Genomic DNA, 24,454 nt, shown 5'->3' on the forward strand with positions numbered 1-24,454 from the left:
TGTTTGTGTTGTCGTATATATCGATGACATTCTTGTGTACTCCTCTTCGGAATCTGATCACAGAAAGCATGTCCGGGCTGTCCTTGAGAAATTGCGCCAGCACAAACTGTTTGCTAAGCTGGAAAAGTGTGTTTTCCATACCACCGAGGTGGAGTTTCTTGGATTCATCCTGACACCTAATGGGGTCCGAATGGACTCACGGAAAGTGGAGGCCATCCTCAAATGGCCATCTCCTAGCTTGGTAAAAGGGGTCCAAAGCATGCTTGGTTTTGCCAATTTTTATCGCAGATTTATTCTGGAATTTTCACATGTAGTACAACCCATCACTGCACTTTGCGGAAAAATAAATGTTTCGAATGGACCAAGGAAGCCGAACAGGCCTTTCAGGAATTGAAAGCTAAATTCACGTCTGCACCTATTTTGAAGCACCCGCGTCCCGATCTCCCATACATAGTCGAAACTGACGTGTCCAGTTTAGCCATGGGAGCTGTCCTGTCTCAGAGAGACCCTGAAACCAACCAACTGCATCCTGTAGCATTTTGGTCCAGAAAGTTCTCACCGCCTGAGGTAAATTATGCAATTACCGATAAGGAATTATTAGCCAATAAGTCCGCCTTTAAGGCTTGGCGGTATTATCTTCTTGGTGTCAGGCACACCATCACCGTGATCACTGATCACCGAAATTTACAATATTTAAAGACTGCCAAGGCTCAATCATCACGTCAGCTCCGATGGGCTTTGTTCTTTGCTGAGTTTGATTTCGTAATCACTTACCGTCCCGGCTGTAAGAATGGCAAAGCAGACGCACTATCTAGAATAGGAATGGGAGAAATAGACACTAATTCAGAACCTGTGCCGATCATTCCCGAACAAAGAATTTTGGGATTAACCTCCTTACAAACCTTTGAAGACATTCAAGCACGAGTAAAACAACTCCTGGACTCTACCGCCTTGCAGGATTGGATCCAAAGGGGGTCTTACTTTTCGGTGAACGATGGCCTACCTTACTTCCAAGGACGCTTATTTCTGCCAGAAAAGGAATTACAAGAACTGGTTATTTCCCGTCATCATGATACCCTGATGGAAGGACATCCTGGCATTGCCAAAACTGAGGAAAAAATTAAACGACAATTCTGGTGGCCTTCCTGGCGAAAGGATATTAAATCTTTCATGATGTCCTTTGGAGTTTGCGCCCAAAACAAAGGCCAAAAGACAAAACCCGCCGGTCTTCTTCAGCCTTCAGACATTCCACCAGCGCCTTGGCACACCTTGTCACTAGATTTTATCACGGACCTGCCCCCTTGTAATGGATATAATACTATTCTGGTTGTGGTGGATCTATTTTCTAAAATGGCTCATTTTATTCTATTGAAAGGATTACCTTCAGCTTCTGTCCTTGCTAAGGAATTCCTAGAAAATATCATCCGCTTGCATGGATTCCCGTCCATATTAGTCTCCGACCGGGGAAGCCAGTTTATTTCACATTTTTGGAAAAGGTGTTGTCAACTCGCACAAATCGACGTAAGACTCTCAACCAGCCATCACCCACAGACAGATGGTCAGATGGAGAGAACGAACCAGACCCTTGAAAAATACCTACGGTGTATGTTGCACCAATCGGAGGGTAATTGGAAGGATTTGTTATGGGTGGCCGAATATGCATACTATTACTCGGTGCACTCTGGAACTGGACAAAGCCCCTTTTACACCCTATATGGACATCACCCTCGTACTTCAGACCTGGACTCTTCTCTGAGCCTTGAAATGCCCGCAGTAGACCATTTGCATTCCACTATAACTCAAGCATTCAAGAATGCAACTGCCCATTTGCAACAAGCGAAAGAAAAATACAAGAAAAATGCAGATCTGCATCGGAAGGAGGCGCCTTCATACCAAATAGGAGACCAAGTATGGTTGGCTACCAAACATTTATTGCTTAAGGGACCTCGAACTTTTAATCCAAGGTATTTGGGCCCTTATTCGATCAAAGCCATCATTAATCCAGTGGCAGTCAAGCTCGATCTGCCAGCTAACATGCGGATTCATCCCGTTTTTCATGTGTCACTTTTGAAACCAGTGCAACCAGGAACCAGATTAATAAAGCCACCAGAACCAATTCAGATAGATAGGGAGCCTGAATTCGAGGTGAAGAACATTTTGGATTCTAAAATTTCAATATCAAAACTTTTGTATCTAATTGTTTGGAAAGGGTACGGGCCTCAGGAAAGGTCTTGGGAACCCAGCGACCACGTACATGCACCTCGGCTGGTAAAAAAGTTCCATCGGGATTTCCCAAACAAACCGAAACCTCCAGAGGGAACGACCTTGGGAGGGGCCTTGGGGGGGGAGTGGTTTCATGATGCCTACCCCCGGAGCACCAGAACAGGCCCAGCACCCCCGGGAGCAGGCATCATGCCCTCGGGTAAAAGCCCGGCGGCCACTAATAGGGGCTCTTTGGACTTTGTCCTGGCACCTTTGGCGCCAGGCTCGTGTTGGACATCAGTCCTGGCGCCATAGGTGCCAGGCTCATAAAAGAGGGTGTTTGGTGCACTTACCTGACGCAGACCATGCTGCATGAAGCCTCAAGCCAAATGAGGCTTAGGAGGAACTATTTTATCAAAGGAACTATTTTACTTGGGTGGGGACCGTGGAAGAATACTTACCTGGAACTTCTTCCAAGGCTATTTAAACCATGCCCGGACTGCCACACGTGCTTCGCGTTGCTCTGCATCTAGCAGCTGAACGCTCACCGTGCCTGCTCCTGCATCTTGCCTCCAGCCACGCCAGCCTCGATCTTGGGATAGCTGAAAGGAAGGAAGGGAAGAGAAAAGGTGAAAACCAAGAACTTAATCTAACTTCCTACCTGTGTCCGGGACCATCACGCCAGCGATCCTGAAGATAGACATTCTTTAAAAGCATTGCGCTACTTGTTGCAGCGCTGCGCATCACTCACCTGCCTCGTAGGATCTTCACTATCCACCGCGACCTTCTGGGCATTCCGCCACATCTCTGTTCCTGCAGGGGAGAAGAAGAGACAAAAGGTGAGCAGGAGGAACAAATGAGGAAAGCCTGATTTTCCGTCACAAGACTTACCTGGCCATATTTGACGGAACCACTCCTCATTTCGGGTCAGTGCCACTTCTTGGCCTGGTACCGCACCCCAGCCCCTAAGGGAAAAAAAGAAAGACATTACTAGAGGGATTCAAAGACATTTAAAGGGATCATTTTATCACAAACTCACCTGAGTTTATCTCCGGCAATATCCCTCGAAGCATCACTTCCACTCTGCACCTGAAAATAAGGACAGATCGCAGGTTAAGAAAAGCAAACAAAGAGAAGACTCTACTCTGGAACTTTTTAAACTGCATACTTACGGCATTTCGCCTTCCGAAACCAGTGAAGTAACTGGTCAAATACGCGCCCCTGCACCAGAAGCAGGATGGAGAGCTCATCCATTCAAACATTAAGGTGAGCCTTGATTGGGGATTTCGGAGGTGGTCAGAGAAGAGCAAAGGGGAGGTGGGAAGCAATCACAATACTCTGCAGTCAGTTAATCCCCTTTCTCCACCTACAGAAAGATGTTTCTACGGGCCAGACAAGCCAGATTTGGGGGTCCAGTTAAGTCGGTGTTTCGAATCCTGCGCATCACGCTTGAAGAGGTCACAGCAATCCAGACCAGGTCAGCGCCTCCGTGGGAGCCAGGTGAGCGTTAAAGTACCTGTGCGTTCGACCCCAAGTGTGTGTTATGTTTCCAATATTGAAAACCATACTAATCCAAGTACTGTGTTTCAGGGAGACGACGGAGCTTCCACCACAATCACAACATCTCATCTAGATGATGGAGATGTCAAGGAATCGTTGAAATAAGTCGATGAAATGTGATCATATTTGGATTTTCCTTGATTCTTTTGGACAATGCATCATTTGTGGTTATCTCTTTATATGCACCTGTGCCGTCGACCCCAAGTGTGTGTTGTGTTTCCAATATTGAAAAGCATACTAATGCAAGTACTGTGTTTCAGGGAGATGCGGATGCCTCCTCTCCAATACAACCATTCATGGCAGTCCATGCAGAGCCAGAGGTATGGATACTGACAGTTCCATCGAAATAGATCATCACTGGTCGAATACTTGTCGTTTCATTGTTGCACACAATGTTTAAATCGTGTTTGGCTATTGAGATGTACCTGTGTGTTCGTCCTCACGTGTGTTTTATGCTAACAATATTTTGATACATAGTAATGAAAGTACTATGTTTCAGGGAGACGATGGAGCCTCATTCCGTGCTGTCTATGCGGATACAGAAAATATAGTCGTTGCAGCGCAAGAGGAAGGGAGGACATGCGGAAACGAATCGGAGCTACAGCGTGCAGATGTTGAAGGTCGAGTCAAAAAAGTTGCAAAGAAAAAAAAACAAAAAAAAGATTAGTTACAAACAGTTCATAACTTGAAAAAAATGTTTGTGCTGGGGACTATTTTATGTTTTTTTCCAGTCAATTCTACTACACTCAATCTTGTGTTTAAACTGAACATCCCTTTTCCAATCTCTCCTCCAGTTACCCGTGGGTGTCAGAACTATGCACACACAGACAGTGAAGCGAATGAGAGATGTGGCTTGCCAGACCGTGTACACTATGGAGGAACTATTAATTGAGGCGAGGCGTGTTCAGGCTCGAGATGCTCATGTCCAATGGCCAGAACATGAATTAACTGTGTTTGGAGACTACAGCAAAGTTGCATTGGACCATAGCTACAGTGCGACCGCACCACCACAAGAAGATGTTATTGAATGTATTGAAGATAGCTCTGAAGTAGTTGCAGATCAATTTACACAATCTACACCCGCCAAAAATTTGCCACCAAAAAACCTGTCGACATTGTTGTGTTCTCCCATCAGTGTTGAAGTAATAGATGTCGAAATGACAGAGAATGAACTAGCCGCAGCATCCATAGACACATCAGAACTTGATATCAGCGATATTACTTTCCAATGTGTTGAAATCTCCACAACATCACAGGCCGAAACAACGTTGACGCAGGATGACAGTCTAATGAAAGAGAGCAAATACATTGTGTTCGACAGTTGTTTGATGGAAATTATAAGTATGCTGAAATGTGTGCATTCCATTAGAGGGAAAGTATGTGGGAAGCCATTGATTAATGTGACTCGTCAAATAAAAGGCAGTAACGTCAAAATAAATGCCACCTGTAAATTAAATCATAGGTTCTCATGGTCTGCACAACCGATGCTGGGGAAACTGCCAGCAGGCAATCTACTGTGTGCAGCTGCATCACTTTTTAGTGGCTCCAGTTTTAGAAAGTTAGAGGCTTTCTTTCAGTTTGTGGGACTCCATTTCATTTCTTAAGCGCTGTACTACATATACCAACGTGATTATCTGTTTCCAGCCATTAGTGATGCTTGGAAAATTGAACAATTGTCTCTAGCAAATACATTCGAAGGCAAACGATTCAGGGTAGCCGGCGATGGACAGTGCGAAGTAAGAAAATTGTGAGTTCGGTGGTCGTGCAGGAAACACAATGTACATTGTCAGTGGCCATGGAGAAACTAGGATTTATAAAATCAGTGGAATATCTACAATCAAGGGGAATGCACATAGCCACAGATAGACACGTTTCAATTGCCAAGACAATGAGAGAGCAGTTCCCACATATTAAATATCAATTTGACGTATGGCATCTTGCTAAATCAATCAATAAGAAAATCTCGGCTGCAGGGAAAAAAAAAGGTTTTGAAAGTATTTTGCAGTGGTCACATTCAATCACCAACCATCTTTGGTGGAGCTCAAAAACTTGTGAGGGGTCAGTGGAAATACTACTTGAAAAATGGCAGTCACTGATGCACCACTGTACCAACGTTCACCGCTGGACAGCAAATGAACATTTCCACCAATGTGAACATGGCCCTTTGTCCCCAGAGGAGGCACAGAAGAAGAAGTGGTTGATTCCATCTTCACCGACACACAAAGCCATTGAGAAGATTGTTTTCGACAAAACTCTATCAAGAGATTTGAGAGGACTGACAGAATTCTGTCACACAGGAGATTTGGAGGTGTTCCACAATATGTGCCTAAAGTAAAGGCCAAAGCGCTTGCATTTTAGCTTTCGGGGCATGAAACATCACACTCTACTAGCGGTCTTGGCCCATAACAGCAATGTCGGACGTGAACAATCTAGGACTAGGGGTAAAGTAAGGATGCCTCGCTACACTAAGGTGTTTCAAAACGAAGTGAGCAATGGGTGATCAAACCAGTCTATGATGAAATGCAGTTCGACTTTGTGAAAGGCCTTATTGTTGCTGTGTTAGAGAAGCACAGATATGGGATTTTGGACGTTTCTGTGCAGAGCAGTGATCCATTGCCACCGAACATTGCGACTGTGCCATGCCCACCCGAAGCACAGCTGATTGTGAAGTACAAATCCTGGTTTAAATAATTGCAATACAATAGTCTTTTTGTAAATAAATGTTATTGTACAGTGTACCTGTAAACCTAACCCCTACCTTCACCATCATGGGTGGCGAACAAGCTGGGTGTCATCTTTGAATTCTCTCTATTCACCTCATATATGTGTATGTATATATTTTTCTCATGTCTCATCTCATGTAAATGTAAATGCTGCGCACTGTTAACGGAGGGGAGGCTTGCGTATTGCAAATAATAAAACAAACAAACAAACAATAAATCTCACTTTTAACTCAACTCCTGTGGTACTTTATACTTTCTCTGACCTTCCGACAAGAATTAAATGTCTCAATTTGGGCTGCAAAGCTTGCAGACAACGGGGACAAAATTGGGGCACTTAGAACGCGCCAGCCAAGCGGGCCGTGGCATTTGGGAGAGAAGCCAGTTTGCATTTGCACATTGAGGCGCACTACATAGACGGATTCTAAACTTTAAGTCCTCACAGATGCCTATACTACGTGATGTTGCAAATAAAGAATGCGAAGGACAGCGCCCAGATGAGGCCCACAAGTCGCACTGGAAGTATAAGGGTCTATTGTTTTCTGACCTTGAGACAGGGACCATGCCGAAAGAACTACATTTGAAGGGAGTGCGCAATAACGTAAGAGATGATAAGGCAGAAAATTCAGAAACTAGACCGAGTTTCATTTTAGTTCAGTATACGAAAAATCGTTGTCAAGAGCACGGTCCGTTTTACATACTGCATTACGAAGAGACACAATGGAAATTTCAAATATAATGTAAGTAAATCTTTACACGCTTTTATACCGGAATGAAGATTTAATGAATGGATGCATGAATAAATGAATGAATGAAGAGTTAGGAAAAGCAAGTAAAACGCGTTCGTAGTGGGCACATGGGCATGCAGGTCCACTGGTCTCACCGATCTCGGTCCTTGGCCCAGCCACTTTTCCCTGCACTGCCTACCTGCACTACGGGACTGTCTCTGTATCCTTCAGCCCCTTCTCCCGGCATTTACATTGCACTTGCCACCAGCTGGCCCTATTATTTAATTTGTATTCAACTAATCATGTACAGCCCTTCCCCATGCGCGATCAGAAAGACACCTGGCCTAGTAGGATCGTTGTCTGTCTGCCCTTGTTCCCCACCTGCCTCGTCACACCTAGAAACACTTGAGTATAGGCGCGTTACAAATGCCATATCATATATCATATCATTCCTCACGCATGTAGACTAACTGTTGTTTATCATTGTGTGTTGGCCTCGATTTATCTCGTTACTTTTCGCATTGATTTTAGAGACGAACATACTCCATTGAACTATCCTTGCAAGCAAATAGTTTCTGATTGGCCGTAATAAATAAAATGAGTAATATTAATGAAGTTCGGCTAGCGAGACTAATTATAATTTTTTTGTTTTCATAACAGGTATTTGATCCCATTCTGCCACTGCCATCTGTTTGAGACACCGGCGGATGTATTCTTCAGCAGACACCTGCAGCTTCGTGTCAACAACTGGAGCACAATCACCATATTATGGGACGATCACCAAGGGCCCACATGCCCTTACGCTGTACTAGTGGCTAGAAGCAACATATCAACCTTTACACTGGAATAGTGCCTAGTTGATGGAACAGCCTTGCGGTTCACCGTGCTTCCAAAGTGATTCTTTTTACGAAAATGAACACCCTGTGTACCATAAAGGAACAGCGCGTGACTCAAGATGAAACGGAACAGTTATTGCGGGTACAGATAAAAGAAAATAAATGGCTTTCGGAGTTCATATGGCAATTGCTGAATATTCTCTAAACATTTAATGTCAAATAAATGTACTTTACCAAATGTACCGTGTTGCTGTTTCATTTTAAAGTACAGTTTCATATTCCGAATTGTGGCGCGCTGTGTTGTGAGTTGATCTGTGTTGGTTTCCGGGTTCTGTGTGGAGTCGCGCAGAAGACGACTGGGCGCGTTTGCCTACGCAGCACAGTAACGTCACAGAGAGAGGCGGGGAATATGAATGTTTTGATAATGTCAGGCTCAGGGGCAGGGGAATTGATTTAGTGCCGCAAAATCAGGTCAGCCAGGGCGATTGGGGAAAAGATAGGATTATCAGAAAATGGCGGCTCCCTGGTGCTTGTTTTCGCGTGCGTTTAATGGACGAAAACTCGGGTAAGGTCCATAGGAAAGTTTTCTAAAATCGAGCCACTTAGGCTTAAAAAACATGGCCGACCCGTAGGGACAATAAACATTTTCAGGCTTTTCTCCGTGAGCATGTGGGGCTGTGGTATAAATTACCACATGCTGAGCGGATCTGCCGTCTTTGTAACATGACACTAGAAACAGCACGCCATCTACCTACACAATGCCCTGAGATGGAGTCCTGCTATGTAAGGAACTATAATATGGTATTATTAATTGTTCTTTTTTAAACTCATATGCTAATGCACAACGACAACAACATGGATTGTAAGCAGTGATTCATTGTATATACTCATGAATTCTTCTTTTTTTCCATGTCTTTTATAACTTTCTTTGTAATTTTGGGCCCGATTCATGGAATAAATCTGCACCAAAAACGGGGCGCATATGTGCAAAACACACGCAAGCCCCCGTTTTACGATTCATGGAACACATTGTGCATGGCTTACCTGAGACCTGCGTGTAATCCGCGCAGTCCAACACATCACTGCGACACCACGAACGCCATGCGTGAGACGCCCAGTGAAGGCGCACACCGTCCATCGCACACACCTAAAAATGGGGCGGAACACGTGGAATGGGGAACAACAAGCGTAAATGTGGGCGTTATGTGGGAAGTACCACAGTAAAATACTTGCAACGCCCACACGGGCGCTAACAGCACGAATTCATGGAATTGAACAGGGCTCTCCTGTGCGCTGGAAAAGATGCGCTCATCCGGAAACACGTCAGCCAAGCAAAAGCAGGCGTAAGCGTCACTGTGCACTTAAAACAATGCATAAAAAGTGCGCGCGAACACAAACATGTGTATACAGCTACGATGAATGTACCATTCCTAGCAGCAGTGATCGTGGGACACCGTAGGAGGAGGAGGAGGATAGCCAGGCACCGCATTTTTGTACCCAGGACCAGCCTTTTTGGGATGCCTGATGACCAGGTCTATGGCAGGTATAGGTTTCCACTTCATATCATCCTAGACCTGGTCACTGAGTGGGAGGATGACCTCACATCACCCACCCTGTGCTCCCAAGCACTGAGCCCCTTGGAAAAGGTGCTCAATGTACTGCATTGTAAGGCCACTGGGTCATTTCAGCAGACAACTGCCATAGTTGGGGTGTTTCACAGGCCACGCAGTCACGCTGCCTACACCAGGTGTTGGCAATCATGACTGCACACTCCTCAGTCCCTAGGCACATATACATGCCCAAAAGACCCGCAGCAAGGCAGGCCGTGGTCCAGGACTTTTATGGGGTGGCACACTTCCCCAAAGTGCTTGGTGCCATCGATTGCACCCATGTGGCCTACGTCCACCTAGGGCCACAGAGCACATCTATTGCAAATGCAAGCACTGGCATTCTATCAACATGCAAGTTGTATGTGATGCTAAGGGAATCATTACCTCTGTATATTCCAACTATCCAGGGTCCACCCATGATAGTTTCATATTCAGAATGTCACCCTTACACCGAGACCTGGAAGATGGGAGGCATGGCAACACATGGCTCATTGGTGAGTATAAATGCCTGCGCACATGCATGCATGTTAGACACAGACAAATAGACAAAGCCAACTAATGACAACCATTCTCACCTCCCCAGGGGACAGTGCCTACCCTCTGAACAGCTACATGATGATGCCAATACGGAACCCCACCACACCACCCCAGGTAAGATACAACACAGCCCATATTGCAACTAGGGCCATAGTGGAGCCCACATGCGGAGTGCTAAAGTCACGTTTCTGCTCCCTTGACCACTCCGGTGGACAGCTACTATATGCACCACCAGTAGTGTGCAGGATCATTGTGGCAGCATGTGTCCTGCACAAAGTTGCAACACGGCGCGGCGTACCGGTGGACATGCCGGTGCCCCCACATCCCCAACCACATGCACGGCTGCTGCGCATGGGAGGGGAAAGGGCACGTGGCGAGGCAGCCAGTACCCAGCTTGTGGCGCAGTTTTTCACCCAAAATCCCACCCCTGCAGAGTGCACACAGGCCTGGCACATTCCAGGTGACAATCGATAATGACAAAGGGACAATCAACTGTCCCAACCTTACCACCCTGAGAATGTATCCTTGGAAGTGCTACATTGTGCGCATCCCTAGCTACTTAAACTAACCCAATCCCGTGTGAACAAAAGGCACACATTGAAGATGCAGTATGCCACTAACCCCATGGAAAACAGCACATCTAAATCCTGGTATGTCACCTACCCTCCCAAACTTCATGTCACCCGGTTTCCACACCATGCCATGGCATGCAATGCCAAAAGTGACAAATAATTGGCCAACACATAACGCTAATGTCACAAAGTGCAGTTCGACAAATAGAACTAGGTCAGACACATCAAAATGAAATCGTACACAGGAACATCCATCTTCCAGCATAACATATCATAAACACAGGACCCAACGGTGATAATGTCCGACAGTGACCAATCACAATAGCACAAGTACCTCAAAGTGACAAAGCTACCACATGGATCCCTTCTATCTCGAGTGTGTCTCTGCTAGCTAAAAGGGGCAGGGTAACGCATACAGCAGGAAGGGCATCAATGATGGAGACAGTCAAGGTTATACATGAAGATGCAACATGAAAAAATGCACATGAACCAATGTCCAAACAGTAAGGTATGCTAACCATGCACTGGACAAACAATCATGAATCCCCACTATGGCCAATGCCCCTGTGTAAGTTACTTTCACACGCTGCCCTCCTTGCAAGCCCATGGAAAGGGGGAGCAGGAGTGGTATATGTGTCTGGACCCAATGCCTGCTGCTGGAGCTCCATCTGTCTTTCAGGGGGAGCATGAAATTGGCCACCCTATCTATGCCCTGTGGCAACATCTCACATGATGCCCCCTGTTGCTGTGCAATAGTGTACATGGATTGTTCCCACACAGTATTTCCGGGTGGCACACGGCCACCGCGTTGCCGGACCCCAAACCCGCCAGACCCAAGGATACCAGGACCTTGCTGCGCTGGTGCTGCCTGTGGCTGCAGGACTGCATTCCTCCCTTGATCAGCTGCCCCAGGAACAGCAGCCAATACTGTGGAGCGTGACCCTGCAGCCGTAACCACCACAGACAGACATACCAACACTGACTGGCCCCGTGAGGGGTCTACCCGCCTGCAGGTGTTTGTGACAGAACAGCATCCACAGTAGAATCACTCACCTGCGACAGCAATGAGAGTTCCATGTCCGATTCAGCATCAGAGGCATAGGCGTCCTCAGAGGTGTACTCAGATACACCCCTGGCCAGGATGGCCTGTAGCACCAATGGATTCTCACGGGCTACCAAACCACATCCTCCACTGGTGCCTGGTTGGGGCTCAGAATACATTTCCTCCTCCATCATCTCCTCCTCCTCTGTATCCAGTGCCTCATCACCTGCACAAATGCAGAAAAAGAGACATGTTACACATGTTAATAGCATAGGCCACACACATCGGCATTACAATGTTGTCAGCCAACACATTAACCTTCCATGTCACACATGACACAAACTCAGGCACGCACACAGTGTCAATGAAATGGAAGGGGAGCCTGAAAGCAGACATGGATGTGTGTCAAAGGGCAAAAAAACACATGTACTGCATTGTGCATAGCACCTGCATCACACACAAGCATGTCACTGGCATAGTCCTTCCACAAAGATGACTGATGCCAATACACAGATGGCACATAGCATAGCCATGTCAGAACGGTCAATCAGCCTCAGATGGAAGTTGAATACTACTGACCATGAGCCATGTACAATGCACGTCAGACCGTGTTGTAGCAGACAGTGTGGGCAGGTGGCAAGTGCATTGTCTCAGTCATCTGGGACTACAGCAGGGACAGAAAAGCACAACACATCAGGAAGCATCAGAAGCATCAGAAGTGCCTCTAGGCCCGGAGAAGCTACACCTCCAGTTATATAGAGGCAGGGAGGCTGTACCAGAGGGGGGGCCCAGCTCAACACAGACAAGAACCACAAATTAATTTCCATGAGGAGCAACTGACCCTGAGGGAGCCTGAAAAAGATGATCAAAGACCATGAGAAGGAAGTAAACACTGGAGATGGAGTAGAGGGAATTGCTGGCCCAGAACCAAAAGGGACTTGCTGATAATGCACGGGGTTCAGGAATAAACACTGATAGCCACTGTGGGCCTATGCCATCATCACAGTCCTAAGCAGATACCTTGCACCAAGCCTAAATTACTATCCACACAGTCCAGGTCTGGCAGAGTTGCAGAGGGAAGAGTGTAGAATCTCAGAAATCCTGCTAAAGCCTGTTGCAGTAGTCCACCATAGGAATTATCAGTCCCATGGAGAGAAAATGAAGAATGCCTCAGAGGAGGAGCAGCTTGCAGGGAGACCTCGCAGAGACGTCAGTCATGTGATGATAGAAGGCGAGTGTTGAGTGGAATATCATCACAGGCTATCCACGATGAGAGGTTGGAGCAAGAATAGGGCTAAGAGAGGCTGGACAGAGAGTGTCATGGAAGGAGGGAGCAGGTGTGGTAATGAGGATTGGCTCTGTGTGCAGCACATGGTTTGTATGCAGTCTGCATAACAACAAGCACGTATCAGTTAAACATCACATGGGTCACACATGACAGTCACCCAAGCAACACACACATGGGCTGGACACACACGCATCACCACTCACAGGACATTGCCTTATACATTGGCAGGTCTCCCACGCCTTGGACCTGCTCCACTGTAATAAAATCACTAGCGATCTCCTCATGTCCAGTGAGTTCATCGTCCTCTGGTGCTGACCCACCACCAGTCACCTGAGTAGAAGCAAACTTGGCAGCCAGCTTGTCTTTTGCTCAGCGCCGGAGGTCATTCTAGCGCTTCACGACATCACCAGCTGTGCGTCTCTGATGGCCCAAGGCGCTAATACAGTCCGCGAAGCACTGCCAGTGGGCCATACGCTGAGCGGGCGTATGTGTGCTCCCTGCCTGCACCAGCATGTCACGGCCATGATCCAACACGTAGTCCACGAGCGTGTCCAGTTCCTCATCACAGAAACTCCTCTTTCTCGACGTGTGGGATTGCTGTGCCATGTCTGGGTGTTCTGCTCACCTGGTATCCACGGGGACGCCACTCAGCCCTGGTTGCTTGATTTGCGCATGGAACACCCTCCCGATCCTGGGTGGTGCCTTCGATGGAAGTCGGGCCTGAAAGCACAGGAGGACTGGATTCAAGATCAGGTACGGTCTTCTCCCATCTCCCCTGAGTTCGACCCTATGGCCCTCTCCTCACCTTATTGTAATATTTGGGGTGCTCTCCGTCCTGCCTTCTTTGCAGGGTTGCATAGTCTTCAGTGGGCTTCGGCGACCAAGTTACTTCACTGGTGCAAGCCCATTCAAGTGTCTTTAAGGTAGGTCTTATTGCAGCAGTCTTTGTATGTTACTGTCCTTGCCTTTCTTTCTTTGTGGTTAATGTCCTTTCTTTACCCCCTAGGTGAGGGGGAGATTCGGCGTGTCGTGCTGGTTGGATTGAGCACCTGCCGTTATGGATGGCACAAGAAGCGCACTACGATTTGGTAAGTAACACTCTAAGCGCTGCGCCGCTTCGCCTTTTACTTGCTAACCTGTGTTTCTTTTCTCCTTACAGATCACAATGGTCTTCTCCGGTGAGTGTGGTATTCCGGAATGATGCCGGCCAAGAGGTGGCCAACCAGGTGAGGTTCGCGTGATGACTGAGGCTTACGCCTTTGTTCCGGTGAGTACGCGGTGTCCAGAAGATGCTGATTGCTGAATGGGCGACCGCGAGTAGCAGAAGCATGAACGAGCATCAGGCGGGTAGAGGATGGAGCAGGTAAGAGTCTATTAATTATCTTTTTCTCCTCTGCAGGATCGTTGCTCCGATGATTGCCGGTATCAAGGACACTGGGCACGGTGAGCGTTACGCTGCAGGCTGCAGAATAACGCGAAGCGTGTTCTGTTGCTGAGGTGTGGTTTAAATAGCCTCCCAGCAAAGGAGTCCAGGTAAAGTGGTCCTGGGCTACCACAACCAAAACACTATACTCCATACTCTAGTTCTAGGAACTAGACTGTGTGGGTGCCTCCATGTTGGCTGCAGGCCCAAGGAAAATTAGTCCCCTTAAAGATGTTCCTTATACTGAACATGAGCCTGGCGCCAAAGGCGCCAGGATTGACTCCAAGAGAGTCTTGCACGGTAGTGCAAGGCTCCCGAGGCCCTAATGGAACCCCGAACCCTGACCTTACCTGGCATGTGCAACAATTGCAGAAAGAAGCAGGAAGACTCTGTACTCTGGGCCAGAGTATTACTATAAATCACAAATCTGAAGAGATATCCAGAAAGCAAATTGTATTTAGCACAAAGGTGTATCAAATTTTATTCACCATGATACAAAAGATACAAAAATGTCATTTAATGACATATTAATTTACACTATATTATTATATCACATAACATGACAAAATGGGTATACATAAAAACTGTCTGAAATTAGTCCACCACAACAAACATTCATAGTGCAGCATTCAGACCGTATACAACACTCAGTGACATTCAACCATACAACAATTGCTAAAAAGCATGACAAAATTGATTAACAGTAGCAGTTGAGGTAAACTTTCCTCATATCTCATCTGATTATTTTAATATTTACACAAGCAGCAATAGAAATTATTAAAAACAATCTATAGCAAGGGTGGATCTGGGAAGAAGAATATTATGTGGATCACATCCCTGGAAAATAGGCTCAACAGGTTTCGACGTAGAGTGTACTTTGGACAACATCTTCATCAGGAGAAAGATGTCATAAAAAGCTGCAAGGCAAGAGCAATACAGCATAAATATGCGGCAGTGCCCTACCCCACACCTAACTGAAATAACAAAAATGTCTACACCACATGCTACCTGTTACAGACCATGTGTTGAATAAAAATAAAATTGAATAGGGGAATAAAGAAAGAATCAACAACACCCCCAACTATAGAGTTTTTTGAAACCAGAGCAAGAGAGTGAGGCCCATAGAGCAGTGCCGGACGTAACCAGCGGGTAGCACCACGGAAAACCAATATTACAGAAAATATTTTAATGTGAAGAAAGAATAATAAATAAGCAATTAGCTATCAACAAGAGGGCTGCACAGAACAGAACAGAACTGACCTCATATGTCTGAGCATTCACAGCCAGATGGAAAGGAGTTGGAGTGGCTGTTGTCTGTCCCCAAGGGGCCACTGAAATCTTGGGACAATAATTGGGGGAACAAGGAGGGAGGGAACAAATAGGCATGAGCTAGCCAAAAAGTACAACGCTAGGCAAGAGTGTCCTATATCATATATTGCAGACTTGCTCACCTGCACCTGGAGTCTCACTGCTATGGGCGGCACCCTTCAGTAATAGGCGTATAATGTTGTCCACTTAATAAGTTGTACAGCAGGGCAACGCATATAAAATGACCTGGTTTACTGTAAGATAAAAAGGAACCCAATCACCATGAGGCACATGCCCCAACATCATATGGGCATAAAATAGTGCTGTGGAACTGGCATAAGCTGCGCAGGAGCCCACACCTCGTAGGAGAAGGGGGTGACCAATTGGCTAGTTAAATACGAAATTTTGCCAACATTCATATGGAAGAAATGCCCAAGGCACACCTGATGGATGTGTTCTAGCCTGATGGGCAACCAATCCATAATATGTAAAAATAATAAACATGCAGGCAAAATAAAATTAGGAGCCAACTACGTTATGCAACATTTTTAACACAAACAGACCACGGCATAAAATATAATGCCAAGTGGGTCTATTCAATCTGTAACTGAGGACAACTACTAAGCTCGAAACAGTGACCGAACCTCAAGACAGTGAAACATCTATAGTCTGTACTAACGGTGACAGGCTACAAATTGCCCAAGTGCGCTGTTATAGACTATGGATAGCAAAATTAACAGGTACTTACATAAATGCCAGTGCGTACGCGGCGCAACGCGGCGATCCCAATTTAACGTTCATCCGTCACGGAAAGAACTAATAACATGCTCCGCCGGCGGCACAACTGTAATGGACTAAATTGATCTAGCAGTATCACGTGTTGAACGAGGTCAATACGGCGCAACGTTACGGCGCCTGGAAGTCCCAAGTGTGTCACGTGTTGTACGTGACAAATGCAGCTCCGTATAATGCTGTGCAAAGATAAATGCGCTAGAGGTCAAAGAAAGAAGCCTAACTGCTCGGTCCAGCTGCCACAGCAGGCATACAGTGAAAAATCAGACAGCCTGCAAACGGCCATACATAAATGGCTGTAAAAAAATATAACTCGGCTGGTGCAATATAAAAAATAGCTGAAATAAGCTATCAAAGAGCAATTAAATTGTAATAACTGGAAAACTCCTAAACAGGAGTGAAGGTAAAATTGAAAAAATCAGAAAAGACCAAATTTGTGTAACAATTGCAAATATTAAGGATGACGGCTGGAATTAAAACCAAATAGCAAAAAGAAGAATTAAACTGAGACTGACTACCTGGTATTGAACTCCCATGATTCCATGGAGCGCAAGCCTTTGTGGAGAGTTCTTAAATTAAAAATCCACATTTGTTCTTTGTAGGCCAGTTTGTTAGCTGTTTGCACTGGCCAGCTTGCTAACATTATTTCAATACAAAACCATCTTACTGTGTCTGCATCATGACCCATCTCAACAAAATGGGAAACCAACGGGGCAGTAAGAGAGCGCATCCTGATCTTTGAACGGTGTTCATTGATGCGCACATGTATCTCTCTTGAGGTCTTGCCTACATACAGCAACTGGCAAGGGTATTGGATTGCGTACACTACAGTCTTGCTTTTGCAAGTAGTGAAGGTGCCCAAATCACAATTCCTTCTGTCATTCAAGAACTGTGTCATTTTTTTAGAGAATCTACATGCCGTGCATGAGGTGCAGGGGTAATGGCCTAACACAGGTTGAAGGTTGGTATCTCTAACCCAATTACGTTGTAACGGTAATCTATTGGCTCTTGTAAGTTTCTGTGCCAAACTTCTGCTCTTCTTGAAAGCAAAAAGTGGTTTTTGTAACTTAATTGCAGCGGAGTTCAAAATCCTCCAATTCTTTAGGATAATACCTTTAATAGTCTCGCTATATTTGCAAAATGTAGAAACACAGACTACCTGTTCTTTATCTGTACTTTTGGGTTTCGCAGTTAGTAAGGCATCCTGGTTGGTGTATCGCACTCTTTTCCTAGAGTGCTTAATTAGTTTTTTAGGGTATCCTCACAGTAACAGCCTAGCTTGTAACACATCTGCATGTTTGTTAAAGTGGGTGATATTTAAACAGTTACACCGTAACCGTAAAAACATGCCATACTGAAGATTCCATAGTAAACCTTTAGGGTGTTGACTCTCAAATTGCAAGGTGGTATTGCGTTCCGTAGGTTTTCTATACAGCTCTGTTCGTAGAAACCCCTCTTCTACAAAAATAGTCAAATCAAGAAAAGCAATCCTACAGGTGGAAAATTCAAAAGTGAATTTTAAATTAGAATCCACCTGGTGGATGTGGACATGCCAGTGGGGGTTTTAGTTAAGGGTCGAGACAGCGGGGTCCCAGCCTGTACCGCTGGAGCACGCTTCTGCCTCTTGTGAGGTGGTGCAGACCATGAGGGGCTTGTAACACTCTGGTCAGTAGGGTCTGGAGTACAGGTGGACTGGCCTATGGAATCAGCCACTGATGTTACTACAGAAGGTCGGCTTGCAGGTATCGGTAGCTGGGTGCTGTTGCCAGGACCCTGCACCGCACGTGACTTGGGCTTCGGGACATGGAAATCGGCCATTGCATCACACTGTGCCTGGGCTAGGACCACTACAGTCCGGGCTAGGCTGACCCTGAACCTGGGTGGTGGTAGCCACAGCTGCCCCTGCAGCTTCTACACCCTGGATGCTCTGGACAGCAGATGGCACTGCATGTCCAGGACCACGGGTGCTGGGGATGTCAGGAGCAGCTGCATCTCCCTGCCCCGGTTGGGTGGGGGGCATAACTATCCCTGCATGGGCCTGGACACCTTGTCCAGGTAGACCACCTTGACCACCCTGGCCACGTCACCCACCTTGGCCAGCTTGACCACCCTGGCCACGTCGCCCACCTTGGCCACCTTGGCCACGTCACCCACCTTGACCACCTCTGGCAGGTCACCCAACTTTGCCTCCCTTCCCTCTTGTTGCCCTCCCAGTCATGGCACTGATGGACTAGCGCAATGGGCGGTGCAGCCAACAATTGTCATGGGTAATTGGAGTGGGGGGGCAGGGTACGTGATGGAAAACATAACACTGTGCTCCAGCAAGTCTCTATGTGACCCCTGGGCAAAATATTATGGGTCGCGCAATGCTCAGCCACCCCAAAAACAAAAACCAATGTGTATGCGACCCCTCGGTAGTCCACGTGTGAGTAAAAAACGTCCCGCAGTATGCTGTGGCACCCAGCAACACAAAAAATGCATACGCGAGGAAAACGTAGGCTACTATGACCTCAAAAATGGGGTACGTGACACACAGGGGCAACCACAGTTGGAAAAATGTGTGCACGACTCACCGCCTGCCTCGTAGAATGAAAATAAATCACACGCGCGTGTGCGTGTAGGCAACTCCCCACCAAAACAAGAAGTAAGCACTGCCACAGTAAACAAGAAGTATGCACTGCCACACTAGTGAACTAATCGCGTGTGAACCCACAAAAATATAAAATGTATGCGTCCGTCCCCACGAAAAAGCACATACATTACAATGTCGTCCTATGCGCACCTTTATCCCATATTGAACGGCAATGCGCAACATACAGCGTGCATCACACAACTTATGCGCTTAGGACCTTTCTTCTGATTACACGCTAATGCACTGTTTCCGCACGTGCAGAGTCACTCTGTTTCTGGCTGGCCACACGAAAGAACACGGAAGACCCACACTCCTGCCTAGAAGGCCTTTTACCTGCCTCCAACTGCCCCAAGCTGCCTCCTAGCGCCATCTGCTGCTGCCAGCCCACTCTGTGTGCCTGCTGCACACGTGCCCTGCATTATGGTCCCTGCTCAGAAGCCATTGCCAGTGATCCTGTTGTTGTGACCACCTCTTCTGATTCCGAAGACTCCTGACTAACATAGCACCGCTCCACAGCCCAGCCCGAAGGCCAACTTGCCCACCCACACCTGCCTCTCAGGTTGCCATGTCCGACCCAGCACCATCTGAGGCAAGTGGCAACCCCCTGGCAGAGAGGCATAGGGCTGTCAGCTTCTCATCCAGGGAAGTTGGCATCCTGGTGTAGCAAGTCCTGGGGCATTATGATGCCCTCTTCCAATGCCCATCGCAACTCGGCAATGAAGGACGAAAGAAGATCTGGGAGGACATTGTGGGTGCCATTAAAGCGGAGGGGATGGCACCCCGCAACTACCAACATGTCCACAAGCGCTGGGAAGACTTCAAGTCCAGGACCCACAACAAGGCCCAGCGCCTCCTCAAAGCTGTTGATGATCGAGCGAGTCGCTGGGGCGGTTGACCACCAACGAGATGAGGGTCCTGGAGCACTTCTACCCAGCACTGTGCCCCCATGTCTTGGAGTTGGTGCTCCATCTGGAGTCGGCTGGTAAGTGTTCATGTGTTCTTGTCCACCAAAGTGCATTTGCATGTTGACGTGTGGCTGTAGTGTGCACTTTGGCCTTATGTCTGGCATGCCTCCTGTACAGATGTCTGTGTGCATGTCCCCTGTGAACCTGTCCCGACCCCGACAGCCAGTTTGGTGGAGACCATATCCCTGCCACAGTCAGGAGTCGAAGGAGGATCAGCAGAGGTGGTCACTGCAGCAACAGTACCAATGGCAATGGAGGAAGTGCAAGCACCAAGCAGCATGTCACTTGCACGACAGCCCCGGGGTTGTCATCATCCCGGAGGCTGTCCCGGATGTGCAGGCACCAGGCTTTTCGGCGGCAGCAGGCTCGATCTAGGAGGCGACAGGACTCGGGGCTCTCAACATCAGAGGGGCAGGTATCGGCCATCAGGCAGGAGGGAAACGTGGACCTTAACACAAGGATGTCTTCCGTGTTGAAGCGAATAGGCCAGCAGATCGGAGCAGAGTGGCAGCAGGCACGACCATCGCCAGGGTGGAGAACACCATGCTTCGGGCAGAAAGGCGACCCGAGTCCCTCGAGGAGTCTCGTAGGGAGTTTGAGAGGAGCATGATGGAGTCCCTGCAGGCCCTCAAGGGGAGAGCACAGGCCTGCCTCAGGGAAATTGGCGCAGAGCTCGATGATGCCATGGCCGAAACCTTTGGGGGAAATGGCGAGTCATAGGACTAGCCCGCTGCCTTTGTATATAGTTCTTTAGGAGCAGGTTTCATTTTGTTTTTCTTTTTTTTTGGAGTTCATGGGCTTTGCTCTGCCTCTTGTATATAGTTCTTTTTTGATAGTACTTTTAGGTTGTTCAGCCATTTTTTGGGGTCATCGACCCGGGATCTTTGTATATAGTTTGAAATTTAAATTTTTGATAAACATTTTTTTTCCTCATGGAGCAATGGTTTTATTATGATTTGGGTTTACAATTTCGGATGCAACAGTTTTTCATTTTTTCACTCACTTTTTTTTATCTGGAATGTCATTTTATTTTGATTTTTAACAATGATGATTTGACTGTTTTTATTTTAATGTGTGTCATTTTAATACATGTTCATTAATACATTTCTATACGTTTGAATCCAAGTGGTGTCTGCTCTCAATGGCTTGGTGCATGTTTCCATCTTCCATGACTGTATTACGTGTCCCTGCTGTTGAGCAATGTTGTTCATGTGTGTGCAAACATGCATGCATGTGTGAGTTTGTGATTCCCATGCCATGGGGCATGAAATGGGGAGCAGGACCAGTGGATGTTGAGGTGCACCGTGGGGGTGCAGCGTGTGGTGGGATTTAAGTGGACATATGCTACATGATTGCATGATGGACAAATGTGTGGGGGGGCATGAGTCAGGGCCTGCCTGCGGGGTATGGTCCCATGTGGGCTGCCTGCGGGGTATGGTGACAGGTTTTGGGGGGTCCTTGTGGTGTGGGCTGCCTGCAGAGTATGATCCAATGTGGGCTGCCTGCAGGGTGATGGTCACGGGTGATGCGGGTGCATCCCATGTGGCGGGTGATGCGGGTGCATCCCATGTGGCGTGGGCTGCCTGCGGGGTATGGTCACGGGTGTTGGGGGGGCCTGTGGTGACGGCTGCCTGTGGGGTATGGTGACAGGTGTTGGGGGCCCTTGTGGTGTGGGCTGCCTGCGGGGTATGGTCACGGGTGTTGGGGGGCCCTTGTGGTGTGGGCTACCTGCGGGGTATGGTGACAGGTGTTGGGGCGGGGCCTTTGTGGTGTGGGCTGCCTGCGGTGTGTGGTCACAGTTGTGGTGTGGGCTGTCTGCGGGGTGTGTTCATGGCTGATGTCAGCACACGCTGGCCTTTCCACGCGATCTGGCTGGTGTGAGCGGGGTACGTGATTTCGCTGGGGTTCGAGGGGTACACGTGGGCCTTTGCATGCGATTTGGCTGGTGCGAGCGGGGTACGTGCGGGCCTTTCCACGCGATTTGGCTGTTGTAAGCGGGGTATGTGATTTTGCTGGGGTGCGGCAGGGGTACGGGCGGGCCTTTCCATGCGATTTGGCTTGTGCAAGCGGGGTACGTGATTTCACTGGGGTGCCGCAGGTGTATGCACAGGACTTTCCACACGATTTGGCTTGTGCGAGCGGGGTACGTAATTTCGCTGGGGTGCTGCAGGGGTATGCACAGGACTTTTCACGCACTTTGGTTGGTGCGAGCGGGTACGCAATTTCGCTGGGGTATGCGCTGGCCTTTCCATGCGATTTGGTTGGTGCGAGCGGGTTATGCGCGGGCCTTTCCACGTGATTTGGCTGGTGCGCGTGGGGTACGCTCCGATTTTTCACGCGATTACGATTGGGGGGGCTGTGTGCTGGGCCATGGGTGGCGCGGGGCCTTGCGCTGAATTGGGCATTTCACTGGCTTTTCCCTGCACACAGGGCCGTGTTGGGGCGTTATTGGCGCTGCTTGGTGTTCATTGCGCCACGGCTACTGATACCTTGGGAAATCCATGAATATGCGTGCCACGCAATTTCTGGTTTGCCTTCTCGGCACGCGGGCGCTTGCGCTACTTCTGCGCTGGATTCCATGAATCGGGCCGTTTATGTGTGAAAGGTTTATTGTTGCCAATATACACTAAATAAAAAGAAAAAAACATTACTGATGTTTGTCAGTGGCGATTTTCATTATACTATGCAATATTTGACTCTATCAAAGATAGAGTGTGATAAAAAAAAATATGCTTTCGTCAGGCCAGCCTCTACCTAACCGCCACTGAATATGCTGCTAAAAGACTCCGTTTTGCAACAATTCTTCATGTTAAATGCAGCCATCGATGATTGAAAGCATTTCAAAACTACGCAGTGGATGAAGATGTGATTACACTAGCCTTCAGATGCGAACACCTGGCACAACTTTTGGCTGGCTTGGACACCACTGCTTGAAACCAGGGAGGGCAAATACAATTAAAACAGCATTTTAAAATGCTGCAATACGAATGTAGAGGCCGTCTGTGGTCTTTTCTTTTGTTATCCGTTTTAATCCTAGTTCACATATGGTCGGCGTTAAACACCTGAGATGGAAAGCAAGATGGCCACCCTGCCAATGTTGAGTCAGAAAGAACAGACCGTATGCGCAAACTGAGTCTGATAGTGAACAAAGAATGCCATTTTTTCCATTGATAGCATATAGTTATAAAGTGTATGTACCTCTACGTTTGAATACCTTCTGACCCCAACTTTTCTAAGAAAACTGCAAATTAGTAGGTATTTAAAGAAAGAAGATTATATTCTGAGCAAAGACACTAAGGTCTTTTGAGAACCCTATCATGATGCAGTTGAACCATTCTAAAACATTCCCTTTCAGACCACTACCCCAGAGAACCGTAAATGTGTGAAAATAAGGAATCCCAGGCCATCAGACCCAGCATGCCAATGGGTCAGTTCACATATAGAATGTGGTTTATAGTGATTTTTTCGAACGGCATATTTTCGAATGCCATTTTCTCGACACAATTTTGCCAAATTTTTATTTTGAATGTTTCTTTTTTAACATTTTATTTTTGAAATGGGGCCCCCCTCAAACTCCCATTTTTTTAAACACTTTTTTTAAACTTACGAAACCAATAAAAAACATATAAAATAAAAAAATAATACATTCGAAAAAATATTTTTCGCCAAAATGTTTTCGACAAAATGGTGTTTCGAAAATAAGTTTTCAAAAAAAATACCAGATACCATAGAATGTAATGTGGCGTCCTTAAGGATTGGTTCCTACAATGGCCAGTGTTGCTATTAGTATCTACATGATGCTTAAGAAACTGAATATATGTCGAAAGAGGCCTCTGGTGCACTGCTAATAGGAAGTTCAAGTGGTTAATCTGGACACCCAAGGACCATTCAGAATACAGAATCGCAGTAATGCCACCAAAATCCCCATGGAGTCCTATGGGCTCAAAAAATTGGGATTTACACGACCTTACCCGCTATAAATCTGCAAAGAACAAGTGGCAGTAATGGTAACCAATTTTGACAGTATTTTGGCAGATTTATCTCCGAAATACTGCCAAACTCATAATGAGGCCCATGGTGTTGTGCTTAGCTGTTGTTGCTTATAGGCCCAGAAGCAACTGGCGGCTGTGAGGGTGTGCTTTGTAGGTGGGTTTGGGCGTGTGCACCAGAGGCATTTTGTTTCCAGATGGGAGGCCTCAAGTGTTTGACTTGCAGGTGCTCAGGTCAGTTACTGAGGGT

The sequence above is a fragment of the Ambystoma mexicanum genome, chromosome 5p (assembly GCF_040938575.1).
Source record: "Ambystoma mexicanum isolate Mex_15411 chromosome 5p, UKY_AmexF1_1, whole genome shotgun sequence".
NCBI classification, from domain to species: domain Eukaryota; kingdom Metazoa; phylum Chordata; class Amphibia; order Caudata; family Ambystomatidae; genus Ambystoma; species Ambystoma mexicanum.